This window comes from Pezoporus occidentalis, unplaced genomic scaffold (assembly GCF_034315485.1).
Source record: "Pezoporus occidentalis ecotype Australia unplaced genomic scaffold, CSIRO_AGI_Poc_V1 ctg38, whole genome shotgun sequence".
Classification (NCBI taxonomy): domain Eukaryota; kingdom Metazoa; phylum Chordata; class Aves; order Psittaciformes; family Psittacidae; genus Pezoporus; species Pezoporus occidentalis.
Window position 1 is genome coordinate 7,143,955 of NW_026915702.1, and position 10,297 is coordinate 7,154,251.

General features: G+C 41.4%; 1 long non-coding RNA gene across 1 annotated transcript; it reads left to right on the forward strand.

Moving 5' to 3' along the window:
• Positions 1 to 114: 114 nt before the first annotated feature.
• LOC134170575 (uncharacterized) lies at positions 115 to 6,659 on the forward strand. Its single transcript, XR_009967315.1, has 3 exons — positions 115 to 1,286; positions 1,977 to 2,297; positions 6,538 to 6,659. It is a non-coding gene; the product is annotated as an uncharacterized LOC134170575 (long non-coding RNA).
• Positions 6,660 to 10,297: the final 3,638 nt, after the last annotated feature.

Sequence of the window (10,297 nt, forward strand, 5' to 3'; positions counted from 1 at the left end):
ATATTGTGTGAATCAAGCATGATTTCTTTTTAATAGTCAGATTTTTGTGTATATGTATGTCTGCATGCATGGACCAAACCATCCTGATTGGAATTGGGAAAAGAGAAGCAGAAAAGCATACAACCGATTTCCAGTCATATGTACCAATTTCTGTACAGACTTATTTTTTAAATAGCCTGTTATTTATCACAGTTTTGCCAAAGCGATAATAATATGAAATTGTTTTTAATGTTACTGGATTTGCATATATTTGGGCATAAGTATCACTAACTCAGTCCACTGTGCTTGTTAAAAGATCTTAATTTCAAATAATAGATGTGTTTTAAAGCACCGTATCAAGGAATATGCTTCCCAACAGAGGGAAATGCTTTTTATTAGCTCTTGAAACCATGGAATCTGTTGGTGTGAGGTCCTCTGTATGCCAGTAGGCCATGTTTCAGAAAAAAACAAGTATAACTGAAAGGAGTCTCAGAAAGTCCACATTTGTATAGTGTTACATGGAAGCTGAAATACTTTGGAAGCAGTTCTTGGTGATGTTCAGAATTTGCATCTTGTATGGATTACTGCTGAGTGGATCTAAAATTTGGCTTTGAATTGAGGAAAAAAATCCTAAAATGAGAGATCAGTCTTTGAACAAGTAGTTTTCTCCTTAGTGATTCTGTAGGAGCATTGATGGCTCAGGCTGCAGTCCCTCCCAGGTCACTTTAACACAACATGAATCCATTATCGTCTCAGAGAGGAAAGTCTTACTCTTCCTGGCCCACCCCTACTTCCACTCATTTTCTGGTCTTAGGATATGGGTGTTTATGAAGAGGGCTAGCTCAGGGAACCATTCCAGCTGAAATTTAACCAAACCAAAAACCAGCTACTTCAGTAATTGCAGCCTTGCTTCCAAAGCCTGCTTATTAACTGAGTGGAACCACCCATACTGTCTCATTTAGCTTCTAGCCTGGAATTCGAACAAAATACCCAGAGTAATTCTGTTTGTTAATCCAGAGTGGCACCATTATTATCATGAGATAAAAACCGAAAAAAATAAATCTGTATAGCTTTACTAGTTTAAAATTATTGATAATATCTGCATTTATTGAAAAGGTGGGATATAATGGTATGGTTTTGCAGGGCTGATCTGAAGTAAAGTAGTACAGAATCCTGGACTCTTAAACCTGCAGATGAAAAGCTATTACAGAAGACTGTTGAACAGTTCTGTCCTGTTTCTCAGGCCTATCAATGTCTAATTATTCCTACAGGAAGTCTCTACTTTCCAGTAAAACTGCTTAAATTTAGTAAGTGTAATTTTTTTATTTTTATTCAAGAGGTCAAAACCCTTAAGTAGCAGTTGTTAGAGATCGGATTTGTGTCTGAGTAGCTGGTTATGTATAGCATAATAATTTTGTTTCAGTTTACATCGGTTTTCATTGATATTATATACATTTCTGCACAGCTTGAAATGATTTCTTAATTTATACTAAACTGTCACATGTTTTTATCTTATTCTGACTGAGTTGCTTACATATCAAATATATTGAAAATGAGAAAGCAAACAGTAAAGTGAGGTTTGGAACACACATTTAACAGAGCAGGAGAGTCCTTTCACATTGTGTTTGTGGTCATATATATTAGTACTTTTTTGTTTGTCAAACTCATTTTCAGTACAAGTAGTTATTAATTTTCATGTAAGTATTCTTATCCACAGTTCCAGTTTAGCAATAATCTTAAGTTTAGATTATACAGTTATTTAATTCAGATCACTCAGCTTCCTCATTCCTTAAACTTATAAACATGTGCTTAAGTGAATTACACGGTTAGATTCTCTAATTTTTTATGTATTTATATATATATATATATACATATATCTGTCTACAGAATACATATAATCTATGTTGATCCTGTATATATGTAGAACTATATAGAGAGAATTATGTATATTGAATACGTGGAGTATTTCATTTTTTGTTTCTCTCAGTCTTTCCAAGACACACTTTACCAGAGATGCCGTTGTGTGAGATGCTATTGAGACTGCATCTGGATTATTACATAGCAGACTCTTCCTATTCAAAAAAAGTCAATTCAAGCTGACAGAGGTGCAGAAAAGGGCTCTGCCAAAAAGCAAGAAGATAAGAAATTATTGCTCTGGAAAGACATTCTCTTGAAAGTATCATTGAGGTGGTTTAAGAAATTATTACAACCATGTTTGCTGCCTTGTTAGATTATACAACTCTTTCAGCTGAGTCAGTGGAAAGGATAGTGTCATCATCTACCTCTACACAAGTCATCCACTTAACCTAAATTCCCAGGTTAAGACTATTTAAAATCAGGGTGATTTTCCTTCAAAGTGGATGAAAAGATCTCAAGTGTTTCATTGTGCACATTGTGGTAAAGGAGCTAACCTTAAATAATGAAAGAGGAAAGACACCTGCAATAAATTCTAAAATGGTTTCAGCTTTATCTGCTGGTGGCTGTCTGACCCATCCTAAATAAGAGTAGGATTTAAGCCTTGTTGAAGAGTAGACACCAAAGGGGTGAAGAGCAGCTTAAACTAAAGGACAATGCTGTAACTAAATATTTTAAGTACAATATTGCAATAAGGAGGAACACAAACTTGAGTAAAATACACTAATAAAAGCAAACTCCTTAATGTTTATTCAAATGGGAAGCTGCCATTCCAAATTGCTGTCATTCTGCAACGTGTTATTTCAAAAGTACAATATTAAGAAGAACATATGAAGACAAAATTATGTCATACCAGGTAACTTTGGTCTATCTGAAGTACACTTACTCTGCTTGCAGACCATTTTGGGGAAAGTAGCTCTATGCACCAGCTGTAGAAAGGTGATCAAGTACATAACAAAGCAGTCTGAACACATTTTAAATGCCCACCAGAAGCGTAACAATTATTACTTAATGTCAGTTGAAGTCATACAGAGGCAGATATCTTTGTGCAAGCTCACATTGCACTTGTGACTGCAAGAAGCTATTAGATACCTTCAGGGTATCAACTCACCTCCTCATTCTCCCAAAACAAGGAAGATCATGGGTAGTTAGGCTTCCTAACAAAAGATTTGGACCAAAGGACTGAGTTACATCAGGAGAAATAGCCCCTGAAGACAATTCCGTGGGCTATGGGTTGCAAGAGTGCAATATATTTCCCCCACATCTTTTGCTGTCCCCAGTCAGCCCCTGTGTCAGTGCCAGGATGTGATGCCAGTGGTAAGCTGGCACTGCTTGGAGCCAGCACCAGTTCTCTTCCACTAGCACTAAGCAGTAGAATCAGAAACTGAGGATCCGATCCATACTTTCTCATTAAGTTTGCTAAAGATAGGCAAAGATGAATGTTTAACAGTCTAATCTGTGTGGTTTGGTTGATATGCTGGAGGGAAGGAATGCCATCCAGAGGGACCTTGACAGGCTTGTGAGGTGGACTGATGCCAACCTTATGAAGTTTAACTATGCCAAGTGCAAGGTCCTACACCTGGGTCGGAGCAATCCCAGTCACAGCTACACGCTGGGCAGAGAAGAGATCCAGAGCAGCCCTGTAGAGAAGGACTTGGGGGTGTTGGTCAATGAGAAAATGAACATGAGCCAGCAGTGTAGTACGCTTGCAGCCCAGAAAGCCAACTGTATCCTGGGCTGCATCAGGAGGAGCATGACCAGCAGGTCGAAGGAGGTGATCCTGACCCTTTACTCTGTTTTTGTGAGACCTCACTTGGAGTATTGTGTGCAGTTCTGGTGCCCTCGACATAAAAAGGACATGGAACTGTTGGAACAAGTCCAGAGGAGGGCCACGAGGATGACCAGGGGACTGGAGCATGTCCTGTATGAAGACAGGCTGAGAAAGTTGGGGCTGTTCAACCTGGAGAAGAGAAGGCTGCGTGGAGACCTCATAGCAGCCTTCCAGTATCTGAAGGGGGCCTATAGGGATGCTGGAGAGGGACTCTTCATTAGGGACTGTACTGACAGGATAAGGGGTAATGGGTTCAAACTTAAACAAGTGAAGTTTAGATTGGATATAAGGAAGAAATTCTTTCCTGTTAGGGTGGTGAGGCACTGGAATGGGTTGCCCAGGGAGGTTGTGAATGCTCCATCCCTGGCAGTGTTCAAGGCCAGGCTGGCCAGAGCCTTGGGTGGCACGGTTTAGTGTGAGATGTCCCTGCCCACGGGAGGAGGGTTAGAACTAGATGATCTTAAGGTCCTTTCCAACCCTAACTATTCTATGATTCTATGATTCTAATTACCAACAGTGTATTTTCAAGGAATTAGTAGGTAGGAAGCTCTTATGTATAACTCATAAATATTAAAAACAGTATGTGGTTTAAATACTCCCATAGCGTCTAATGCAGAAGATTTTGTAGACATATATGGTGAATCATCTAGGGTTTGAGATACCCAAATGAGATTTGATAAAAATATCACCATAGCCAAATAACGCTAAATTTCAGCTGGTTGTTCAGGCAACTTTGTGGCATAGTATCATAACAGATGGGACACTGGCACTTCTAAAAACCATGTTTTACTTCAAAACTAAAAAATGTTTTACTTCAAAAAGGAATTGCCACTCTCATAAGATGTGACATGGAAAAAGACGTGGCTATTCAGTGCACTGACAGCAGGGCAAAGCAACTCGGTGAAGAAGAAATCAAAAGTAAATCTGCAGATCCAGGTTGGGAGAGTCACTGATATTACTGTATATGTATTTCTGATATTCAGAATCCATAATGCTGTTTTTTCATGGGTCATTTGAACCAAAACTGTGGTATCTGGTCATTACTGCTCCAATCCAGACACAGGTAGCTGTGCTGGGGTGAGGGCTCTACAGCCACATTGACTGGATTGTGTGATTTTCGCCACAGTTACAACAGTTAAAACACAGTACCACCATGGGTAGTTTACAAAGACACTTCATTAGAGATCCCTTAACACCTTCATTAATTCCATCATTTACGTCTATGTTAACTGCATTTCCTCAGCTGTAGCCTTACACAGGAGCTTTCTAGATTCCAGTGTAAATTGAAGTAAACCTAAAGTTGTTTTCACCTATATTTAACTCCCCATAGTGCCAAGAAGTAACTCACACTGCATTTATCCTTGTCCATATTCTGAGGTACCCTAAACCCCTAAACAGAGTCTGCTGACAGCCCTGGCTTAAAGCTTTACTTCTGTTTACAAAGTCTTTTGCACTGGGACATGACATCCTAAAAACTTTAAAGTGTTTTTTTTTCTCCCATGGTATCATCTGTGATGCAGAATTCACATGCCCGGGGAGCATAATCTGTTGGGAGAGTTTTCCTTTCCTTAAATTGGACGTATAACTGCTGAAACATTCATTGTGAGGCAGTTTTCTTTCATCTGGGCTTGGTATTATTTTAAAAGAGGTTGAGCTGGTTGCTGTTACATAGTCACAGCAATATCATTCCTGTGGGGTTTTTGCTAGCTTCCAGTAAATTATGAGAGATAGACCCCAATGCATTTTTATCAATGTAGAATTGAAAATGAATTTAATCTTTAAATAGAAAATCAACTAAATATTGAGGCTGCAGAACGAAGCGGCAACTGAGTCATCACATTTGTAGACTAAACTTTAATATCACAATTTTAATATATAAAAGTAAAAAAGCAGCTAAATTTCTCCCTGGGCAGGTAGACTGCTTACTGAGACTAATAAGAAATCCTGTCTTCTTCTCAGCTTGAACTTTTCCTTCAGCTTATTTTCCATGGCCATGCAGCTGTCTCGGTCTTATGCCAACCTCTCAGCAAAATAAATTTGTCATTTAAATAAATGCAGAGGAGAAAAATTAGATGCTAACAATTTTTAATAATCCTAATTAATTATTGATTAGTGGTAATGACAGTAAGCAGAAAATTGATTTGCTGTTTGTATTGAGCTGAAATAATTTGATTGTAGAATAAAAGCAACTAACCAATAAGACCAACAGTGATACTGTATTAATCTCTCATTTCTATATTAATAAAAGGTGTCTGTTTGTTAAGTGATAAGCAAAGGAATGCAAGATAGTTCTAGGTAGTAGGTCTTTCATTGCATTTATCACCAGTGTGTTGGTGTTTCTTTCAGCTACAGTAACTAACACATGATTTGAAGAAAAAAATCTATACAAACCTCAGTAGATACAGATTTTTTTCCCTTACAGTACCTTTTGGGTAGCAGTAAATGACCAGGTAGGACTGATCTCTTTCTTCTTCATGTCTTTCAGCTTTTAGCAGTATTTATAACAACCATAGTTTTTCTCAAAGCATTCTAGCACTAACCCTTACACAACATATACTCAGCTTTTTTATCTACAGAAAAATCTGTGCTGCCTTTGAGAATTTCTGCACTTAACAAATGCTTTTTCTTTTCTTTACTTACTAGTACGGTCTCACAGTCAGGTATACCCTCTGCTTGTGACATGCTAACAGTATTTTTGCGGTATTTAAAAATCAGTTCTGGAACTACATGTAGTATTACATGCAGTATTTCACTGATATCATATATTATCATACTCCACCTTCAAGCTTCTTTTTGGTATTCCCCATCTGTAGGTCCAGCAGCTGTTGGCCTGTTAATTTTCAGCTTTGTAAGAGAAGTTCACAATCAACAGGCTGGTTTTGATGACTCTCCTCCACCATCCCCAGGATCTTTGTATAATATTATTTCATTCCAAGGTATGATCACATACGTCATAATTATAACCTTCAGGTTCTGTTCCTATGTGTATGAGTGAAGTTGAAGTCCAAAAGACTGTAAACAGATAGGCTGGGGACAGACCAGGTTAATCAGCAGAATAAGTCATAATCATAGTGTAGCAGAAGCCTAATTATTGCCTTTTTTCTTTTTCTTTCCTTGGTATATATTGTAACAAAAGGCAGTATATTAAGGAAGGAATTGGAAAGACATAGCTCTGCTGGTATTTAAGATGTATAAAAACCTTTTTAAGTGTACATGACAGTGTTGGTTGACACCAGGAGCAGATAAGAGACGCAGGCAACATTTCCTGTTAAAGAGATGTGTGTGTGGTGATGGGCTGTATATGCAAAAGTCCTGTGCTGAATAGAGATACCATTTCAGAATAAAGGGATCCATAATGGTGCTTGGGTTATGAGTGACCAGCAGAATGGAAACGTTGTCCAGTCAAGCTCAAGAGAGGGAGTGGTGGTCTTCACAGTCTGGAGGTAATGGCTAGACATCATCATCTTTTCCAGCTGGTCTTTTCCAGCCTTGCTGATTCCATGATTCTGTGCAGTTTAAGAACTCTGGTTTAGACCTTTTTAGCTCTGCAGTCTTAGACCCTATTAGCCTCCAAGGACTGATGTGAGAGAGAAAGGCTGTGATTTTTACTTTTGTACAAAAGAGGACTGACTTGAAGTGAGAGAGAGTTAGCATTGCTGAGCTAGAGTCAAGGTAGGTGTGGGGGTTGGAATGTATTGAAACTGTCAGAGACCATGGGAAGGAGGAACTACAGCAGGCAATTAAGAGTGACCCATCCCTGACTGGTACTTGGAAGATGTTGGAACTGGCCAGGCACAAGGACGTCAGAACTGGAAAGAGGATGTCAGTAAGAAAATCAGATAGACCTTTCACCTGATGTAACTGCAAGGCAAACACAGATGTGCTTGGCTAATTGCTTGGAAGCATATAAATACCATGTAATCTTTGCAATAAACGATCCAGCTTGCACTCTACCTCTGGGTCCGTGCCTCCATCCTCACAAATGGTGCCCAAACAGGGACAAGACAGAGAGCTGTGACTTCGCGACCAGTGAGGACGCCCAGCCATACTCCGAAAGCCTGCAGCAATTAACCAATACCTCTGACTGAGGTAAGCAGCTGGGAACGGGAACATGGAAAACTCAGCATCCCCCAAGCACAAGTCGGTGTACAGAGTACTAGTAGAATTCCTAGCGAAGAAGGGGGTTACTGTGAATGAAGACAGACTAAAAGACTTGTTAACATGGGTCTCGACCCATGTCCCTGAGGCAACATCAACTAATATTTATCAGAAGGGAATATGGGACAAGATTGGGGTCTGCCTCTGGGATGCAGCCACAAGGGATGATGCAGCAGCACCCAAATTGCTGGCTGTATGGCTCTCAGTCTATGAGGCACTTAGGAGCATAGGAGGCATCGGCACCGTCAGCCCCTCCTGTTCCAACAAACACCACTCCGGATCCTCTCGACCCAGAAACTGAGCCAGACCTATTCCCGCCTGATCCTGGCATTGGCTGTCGTGAGGCGCAAGCTTTGCTGGTGCTCACGCACCCTCCCGCGCGTATCGATTTGTGGGAAGATAGCCGCCGACAGGCTGCAACAGGAAATGAGCCAGGCAAAGATGACCCTTTGATCCCGGACCGATCGACCCTGACAGAGAACCCGACCTCTACCACACCCCCCCCCCACACACCCCCCCGACCCGCATAATATGTGGAGAAACATAAAAAAGAAGCGGAAAATCAAGGTGCTGTGAACCTGCCCCACAACCTGAATGCTCCACATCCCGACCGTCACGACGCGAACCGCGGGCTGGACGGCGGGGAGGAAAACGGCGCTCCCGCGGGGACTACGGCGGGGGCTCCCCTCCGGCCGAAGGGCTGCGCCTGGTGGCGGCGGGAGAAGGAGCTACAGAACACGGGCGCACTGCCTCCACCTCCCCGCTGCCGCGACCTCACTCACTCGCCCGGCGGCGGCAGCAGGCTCCGGCGGGCTCCCCCCATTGTCTGCCCGCGGGCAGAGGGCTCTGATACTCGCCCGCCCCTCGCCTTTGTGTGCTCCGGCAGGGGCGGGTACGCGCTGCGCCCGCCGAGATGCGCGCTGCGGGGCGGAGGGGGTCCACTCCTCCCGGTGAGAGGCGGGAAGAAACCCAGCCTCTGCCCCGGAGGTTTTTCACCCGGAGCAATGGTCTGTTAACATCAGATAACGATTCAGTCAAACATGCTACCCTTCAAAACAGAGCTACCATCGATTTTTGCTATTAGCTCAAGGAAATGGTTGTAAAGACTTTGATGAGATGTGTTGCATGAACCTATCTGATCATTCTGAGTCTGTCCATGATGCAATTCAAAACCTAAAGGACAGGCTTCAGAAGCTGGGAGTGGAGAGGAGCTGGAATTGGCTAAAAAGTTTGCTGTCAGAATAGGACATCAATGCATGCTTGAAAGACATTATTAAAATCGCAATAGCCTGTGTACAAATCTTTTTATATATTTTGATCACAGTTCCTTGTTTAATTGCTTGTATAAATCGTTTGTTCGCTAAGTCTATTAACAATGTTTTGTTAGCTTATAAAGAAGGGGGAGATGAGGGGAATGTTGCACAAGAAGCTGTGCCAGCAGACCTGGACGAGAGCCCGGACATCTGGACTCTTACCAGCCACAAACCTTGGGAGAAGTGAACCGGACAAGTTGGGAAGAACAGAGAAAGAACATCAGATAATTTCTGAGGATGGTAAATTTGGAAACAAGAGGATGCTTAAGATAAAGAATGTGTAGTCAAGAGGAAGTGGAAGTGAGATTTGTAACGAGTAGTGATAGCAGAGAACTATGTTTAGAAATAATTACTCAAGCAAAGGTGTGTGGACAGTAATGTGATTGGCTGAAAGAGTGCGTGATCATTAAGGTTGTTTTGTGATGGAAAAGTACTAAAGGAACTAACTGCTACTAACGGCTAGGCAGAATACTATGAAAACCTGTAAGCTAACTCAATAAGGGATTTCGTTTGTAGCCAGAAACAGAGTCCATGCCTCAGTTGCCACAAGACTGGGCCTGGCAAAGGGTGTCATCTCATATAAAGGATGGCCCGCGTGCAGTAGGGACCTTAGGCATGTTTATCCCTAATAACACTATGATAATGAATAAGCGAGGAGTGCGTTCTCGAAGGTCAACACATGCTTTTCAACCGAGCTGCGATGACAAAGTATATTTTTGGAACCCAGGTGAAATTATAGCTGCCTCATTTTTAGCTCCTGGAGCAGCTAGTGCTCAAGCTTTGGCAACATTGAATAAGTTAGGATGTTGGCTTGCTAAACAAACTAATGCTACATCATCCACTCTCTGCGTTGCTCACTGATGTTGACTCTATCAGACATGCGACTTTGCAAAATAGAGCAGCAGTCGATTTTCTCCTCTTAGTGCATGGACATGGGTGTGAAATTTTGGAAGGAATGTGTTGCATGAATTTGTCAGACCATCCAGAAACCATACATGAAAGTATCCATACATTAAAAGACAGTGTAATGAAGTTAAGGGAGGATGATAAAGATTGGTTATCATCACTTTTCTCTGATTAGAGTATAACTGGGTGGTTATTG